This window comes from Electrona antarctica (genome assembly GCF_951216825.1).
Source record: "Electrona antarctica genome assembly, chromosome: 8".
NCBI lineage: Eukaryota > Metazoa > Chordata > Actinopteri > Myctophiformes > Myctophidae > Electrona > Electrona antarctica.
Genome location: NC_136789.1, coordinates 14,260,815 through 14,268,281, shown reverse-complemented (window position 1 = coordinate 14,268,281; position 7,467 = coordinate 14,260,815).

The following is a 7,467-nucleotide window of genomic DNA, read 5'->3' as shown; positions in this document are numbered from 1 at the left end:
CAATGAGTTTTTCCAAAAATAATCAAAGTAGGCCTACAGTAGAGAGCACAGTAGGCTACATGACTACAATACAGCTATACAGAGCACAGTACAGTACAGTAACTATAAATAAATATATAGTTGCACCGCTCAGTTCACACAGGTGTGATTTTACTCCTCGTGAGTAGGCCTACAATAATTGACACCTGCACCTCCCAACAGGCGGCATACACTGGCATCTAGTGGACAACGTATCTTACTACATCGCATTTCAGACTACCCACTTGATGCTTTCTTTATTTTCTAGTCTAGTATAGTAGAAGTAGAACACGTTACACAACTTATGAAATTAATAGAATAGAACAGATTTCCATACCACAACCCATACAGATGGTGGTGACTCAGGTGACTTACTTAGGATTCCCTGAGGAACATAGGCCATTGATGATTGATGAAACTCCTCCATCCCCTTCGGTCTTGTGCGTTGTGCCCTCCGCTCCAGTTGTTGCCATGACAGCCCTTGCCGCCTTCATCTGCTGCTCTGTGGTTCTTCTCCAGGTAGCTCTAGGCCTATTTAATTGCCTCTCTTCTTCCTCATGCCTTGCAGGCAGTGGTGGAAAAAAGTACTCACAATTCTTACTCTAGTAAAATAATCAATACTGCAATATAGAAATTCTCTGTTACAAGTAAACATCCGGAATTCAAAATGTACTTGAGTAAAAGTACAAAAGTATTGTCAGCAAAATGTACTTATACCAAAAGCAATGCATCACAGTGCCAAAATGTATGTATGGCTGAAGTGTTTAGTGTATGTTTTGTAATAATAGCCTAATCAAAATCTACAAAGTAACATTTTCAAATAAATGTAGTGGAATAAAAGTACAACATTTGAATAATATTTGGACCAAGATGTAGTAGTACAAGTAAAAGCATTGGAGATGGGAAATACTCAAGTTAAAGTACAATTACAAATATCTCAAAATTGTACTTAATTAAGTACAGTACTTACTGTAAGTAAATCTGCATAGTTACTTTCCACCATGTTCCATGTTAGATGAGCATGTTTTGTGATTGAACTATTATGTCTTCAAAGTGTATGACCTATGCAGTTCCATTTCCTCCTCCATGATTTGTGTTTCTATTGTGTCTTGTCTGAGGTCCCACGGGTTGGCATTGGACATGATGTTGGGCCAGTAGATTCCTAGGAGCCGTCCGACGGTCGGAGGTAGCGGTTGAAGAATGTATTTTGATGAGTATGTTGGTTGGTACTTAACTTATCGTCCAGGTTTCTGAACTGCAGAGTAGGGTGGATTTGACATTTGAGTTGACTCAAGCCAAGAGATTATAGTCTGGATAGTTATTGCAGGCGGTGCCTGGCATGGGGAATAAGGTTTTGCCTGTAGATTTATTGATTGAATACTTTATTAACAATTTACTACCAACAGTCATAAAGGAATGTGCGGAATCCGCTCTTAAAAAGCATACAGTTGGCTGCAATTCAAACCTCCCCATAGAGGTTTCATTTGACCTTTTAAGTGGCCATTTTGCTCCTACCCTACAACAGTATACTCATGTCTATGGGGTGGGGTGGGTGACAGGGAGGGCACCCTTGGTTTGCATGATGATAGCCTGCTATACTGATGCTTTGTTGACATTTACATTTTATTATTTTCAGCCAAGGCACAGGGAACATTTTGGAATAGTTAATAGGCCTAGTAGCAGTATGATAGAGTGGTCATGTGTGACAACCAGTCAACCAAAATATTGTGTGCAGCCAGGTATGTATTTGGTACAGCATAAAGACAGGTTACTGTAGTATCTCAAATCAAATCAAACTTTATTTATAAAGCACATTTAAAAACATTTAAAATATGCAAGTGCAACAACAACAAAAGTGCAACATCACATACAACAAGACACAAAACACAAACTTGTGGTTAAAAGTTAAGGAATAAAAGTGTGTTTTAAGAAGGGATTTGAAAGACTAGATAGAGTGAGTTGGCACTTATTTTTATATAGAAGGGCAGGCTGTTCCAAAGCAGGAGCAGCAGCAGCAAAGGCCCGGTTGGTTTTGGGAACCTCTAAGAGCAGCTTGTTAGCTGAACTCAGTGCCCTTTCTGGGGTATAGTAGGGCTACAAAAGTGCTGACAAATATAAAGGGGCCAGGCCGTGTAGGGATTTATATAGGTATCTGTAATCAGAATTATATTTAGCATCACAATGAGCTCTTAGTTAAGCTCATTATGTAATGCATGAATTTAAAACAAGTTACTTTGATTAAATTTCACCACTCTAATAGTTTGACTCTGATGACATCTAGTGGTCAGCATTTATAATTACTGCACCAGCACAGTCCAGCATGATTTAAATAAGCTCAATATTACCCTATGCATTCTTCCTTCACCATGCTGTAAAATACAAAATCATTAACTTATTATAATTTATTGAAAGGCAATAAATATAATATAATATAATGTATATTTATTATTTCAAGTGAAATGTGTTGTTTTTCTTTCTCTGTCTTATTGTTGAGGTCAATATTATACTATTTTGCAAACAGACCTAGGCAGATCATTTGTCATTAACTATGAGACAGTCCTTGGGCTAAAAATGGCCATAGCCGTCATCACAAATGTGATGAAGTCAGCACATTTGGGCATATTTGGGCAAGTGGCTATGGCCAAACTAATAATAATAATAATAATAATAATAATAAAACTTTATTTGTATAGCACCTTTCATGACATGAAATGCAGCTCAAAGTGCTTTACAGAGCAATGAAGAGAGAAAAAAAAGAAAAGAAAGAATTAAAAAACAAGAGCAGTACTGCAATACAGTGAGGACATGAATAACAAAAGAAATTAAAAAACAAATCAATTAAAAGCAAGGGTGTAGAAGTGGGTCTTGAGCTGTGCTTTACAAATGTCCACAGAGGCTGCCTGTCGAAGGTACAGTGGGAGTTTGTTCCACGCCGTCGGCCCGTAGAAGCAAAAAGCTGCTTCCCCGTATTTTTTAGTTGCCATTTTTTTAGGCAAAGCGAGCAGGCCAGCAGTGGAAGACCTTAGGGGGCGGTTTGGGACATATTTAGGCAGGCAGTCATGTAGGTAGGAAGGTGCCAGACCATTTAGAGCTTTATAAACAAGTAAAATAATTTTAAAATCAATCCTAAAAACAACCGGAAGCCAGTGCAATGAAGCCAAAACTGGAGTAATATGTTCTCTCATATGTTCTCTCATCCCCCTAAACTAGGGGGTCTAGGGCCAAACTAGGGGTCAAACTAGGGGGTTTTCATGATTCTGAATCCATTCCAAGCATTAGTTTTGCATGAAAAACACTCCTTGGGCTTAAAAAGGCCATAGCCGTCATCACAAATGTGATGAGGTCAGCACATTTGGGCTGTTTTTCGTGCAAAACTAATACTTGTAATGGATTCAGAATGATGAAAACGATCTAGTTTGACACGTCACATGCTATTTAAAGCATAATGAAATTTAGAACATTTTGCCATATGACACAAAATGAGTGGACAATAATATTACCAGACACACATAAAGAGATATCCCTGAATGACCATAACAGGTCTGTAACTCTGAGTGTTCAAATGGAACCAAATGGACCCTTTTGGTTCCATGTGTACACTCTCAGAGTTACGAGGGTCTGCAAAATAAAACATTTGAGAAGCACTAGTTCTATAGTTGGAGTGTTGGACTTCAAATATGCCATAGTGTCATAATAAGTGTTCGGAAGAAAACCTGGAGTCTTGGCATTAAGATCTGGTGACATACATTTTTTGTGATTTTTCTTTTTCCTTTTTAAGGTTTTCTGACCTCAATTGCACCCAAAAAACTTTGAACATTCAGTGGACTTTCTGTGGTCTGGGGTTTTCTGAATAATTAGGCTTGAACAAGTGCTCTCATCTGCCTGTGGACAGGCTAGCGTCCCTCAATAAGGTGTTTTTTCATTTCATCTGAAGAAGTTTTAGAACCAGAGAGAAAAACAGCTGGCATGGATTTTTCTGTTAAAACCTTTAAATACACTTTTGAAGGACCATGACAAAGAGTTTAAATGTTGTTAAAAAATAATGTCATTATACCTTTAAGTTGGTCTTTTGATCAAAATAGCAACATTATAATGGTGTGTAAAAAAAGAAAATCAAACATTTACCACGGACAAGACCAAAATTGACATGCACAGACACATTTGTCTGTGTAGTTGACCCATATGTTGATGACCCCTGATTGTAATCAAAATGAAGTCGATAACACAAGTTCAGGAGTAAAGACGACCCTCTGTGTGTCACAGACACTCACCGCTTTCAAACACCAATGGTTCTCAAAGTGACCCCAATATGAAGTCTGGGGACCTGCAGTCCCCAGACTTCATATTGGGGTGGGGTCTGGGGACCTGCAGTCCCCAGACCCCACCCCAATATGAACTCTTCACTGACTGTACAGTTTTTTTTCTTACTGCTTTTTATTATTGGTACCTTACTTGGTGCTACTACTAACATAATTATAATTGATTTTTGTACTGCATTGGATTGATGCCAACAGATTAATTTCGTTGTACATGTGTGTAACAGTGTTCAATGACAAAATCCATCCATCCATCCATCCATCCATCCATCCATCCTTTACTGCCTATTTTGGAAACAATTAGAAAAAAGAAAAAAAAGTAGCACAAATTCTCTTCTGGGGGTCCCTGACACGAAATCCTTTCAGATGGGGGTCGGGCGGCGGCCAAATCTATATCAATGTGGGGGTCCTTGGGGAACCGCTCGCAAACACCACAGCATAAATACTGGCTGTGTTTGGATGCTTCACCTGCTTGTTGTGCTTCACACCTCCCCTGTAAAATGCTGTGTTAGTGAGGATTTGTGTGCATTTGCACATTCCATTCATGTGTGGATAAATCATTAACCTTCAGGCTTTCCTCAGAGGCTTTAAGGATTGCTGCTGAAAACTGCTGTTTACTCTCTCTCTCTCTCTCCCTCTCTCTCTCTCTCTCTCTCTCTTCATCCATCTCTCCCTCTCTCTTTTCTCTATTTTGCTATTCAGTATGCCCAATCATTAAAAACATTTAACCATAATAATAATCCGCAGGTTCGAGTTCCGATCCCGACAACCTTTGCTGCGTGTCTTCCCCCCATCTCTCCCCATTTCCTGTCAACCTACTGTATAACTACCAATAAAGCAAAAAGTATCTTTAAAAAAAAGAAGAAAAAAACAGTACACTGTAAATACTGTACAATTTTGTTTGTAATAATAATAGGGACAACCGACCGGACAACATGCAGGGGTGTAATCGTGGACTAGATTGGCTAAGTTAAGTAGGATGGAGCTAAGCCATGTAGTGATTTATAGGTACGGAGAAGAATATTGTAGATGTTTCTGTATTTTCCCGGTAGCCTTTGATGTTGCTGCAGGCTGGGAGTGATGTGCCTCCAGGCAGGGACGAATAGTTTTCATAATCCTCATGGGGGTCCAAACGGGACGAACCGAGGCGAATATATATTCAGGTCAAATTCCTCACGGGGGCCGAGATCCCTGGTCCAATTCCTCATGGGGGCCCTGGCCCCCCGGCCCCCACAGACTCTACGTCACTGCCTCCAGGGTTTAAAGATCCTAGCAGTGGCGTTTTGAGAGAGACACCATAGTCATGATGGAGGTAAATCATGGAGTGGTGTTTTGGCAGCAGTATCGGAGAATTAAGGGAGGAGATGGGAAACAACTAGTATAGCTGATGGAAGAAGACAGTATCCTAAGGCCAATAATCTTTCTCTCAAGCATTTTAAATCAATATCTTGGCTTTTAGAAGAGTTTAACTTTCTGTATGACCTGAGTAAAACTTTAAATGTTGAAAATTGGAATTGATGAAATCAGTACCCTTACAGCTACTATTCTAGTATTGGTATAAAAATGTGCTTAAAGTACCAAAAGTAGAAAGTACTCATTATTTCACAAGTTTGCAAATGTATGAAACGTAAAGAAAAATCATTTGAAAATAGCAGATCTACAAGCTCACAATGCGTCGCATCACAGCACATTGTGATCTTGTAGATCGGCTATTTTCAAATTGCTGACAAATATGACATTCATTTATGAAGGAACCCCCCCCCCCCCCCCCCCCCCACCACCACCAAAATATAAAATATGGAGATACAGTAGAGTAGACGACGATATAGAAACTAGCAGGTATACTGTCTGTGGCTAGGTTAGAAACAACAGCACCGTTTCTCTTTACTGCAACAATAATAATTCCTGTGTTGCTATTGGTGGAGAATACATCCAATTCTGAAGAATGTATTTGTCATGTATATAATGACTATGTCGACAGAGAGGAAAAGCTTATACAGGGATACTCTCTGAGGGACACAGGGAGTGATGCACAGACTTGGGGACTTGTAAGCATGCCAGGTTGATGACATTTTATCCAACAAAAGCCGAGAGACATGCCTTTTCATTTACTCAAAGGCATGAAATTATTTGTGTGCCATTCATAATACTATAGAGGGGTCATTCACCAGCCGCCCAGTCAAGATTGATTTCACTGTAGATAAAGGGTGCTCAGATCTTATTCTGCTCAGGGATATGATCGCTTGTTTTATCATAGCTTGAGCCAATATCAGGTTTAAAAAAGAAAATGGAAAAAAACATGAGTTACTCTTTGTCTACTCATCAATGAAATCAGTTCAGCCAAATCCCGTTGACACACTTGACCTAAAAATAAATGATATACAAGCTTTCCTACTAAAATGTTATTTGCCAAGTAGGAGTGGCTCGAATAGTTGTTGTACAGTATCTTCTGTTTACATGTCATACACAAGATAATATAAAAATATATAATGGTAATATGGTGCAAATGCGAAAACAGTTTATGTACCTACATACAGTAAATACAGTTGCATCCAGACCTCGTGCATGACAACAATTAACCAGTGTTGTCGTGGCTTTAAAATAGATTGTACATAAAGGTTGTTTTAGTGTGTTGAGATCTATGTCTGAACTACAAGTTAAGCATTTAGCAGATGCTCTTATCCAGAGTGAATTACAAAGTAAGTGGCATGAACCATAGTTAACGACAGGATAAATGGTAATATAAATAGAGAAATAGCCTGACCTGACCATACAGTCTTAAAGGGGAAAACCACCCATTTTCAACATTTTACTATGTCATTAATGTACCTTAGAGCTGTTGTGTGGAAATAATAAAAAAAAGTCCCCCAATTTTGTGTTTCCTAGAACTGTAATTATGGAAAAAATCATTAACATGGTGAAACACATCTTGATGACATCATCAAGATGTGTTTCACCATGTTAAGGATTCTTTTCAGACCTCCAGTTCTAGGAAACACAGAATGGGGGAACTTTTTTATTATTTCCACACAACAGCTCTAAGGTACATTAATGACATAGTAAAATGTTGAAAATGAGTGGAATGCCCCTTTAAGCAAAGATTAAAATGTAATTTAGATAGCAGGTTATTTAG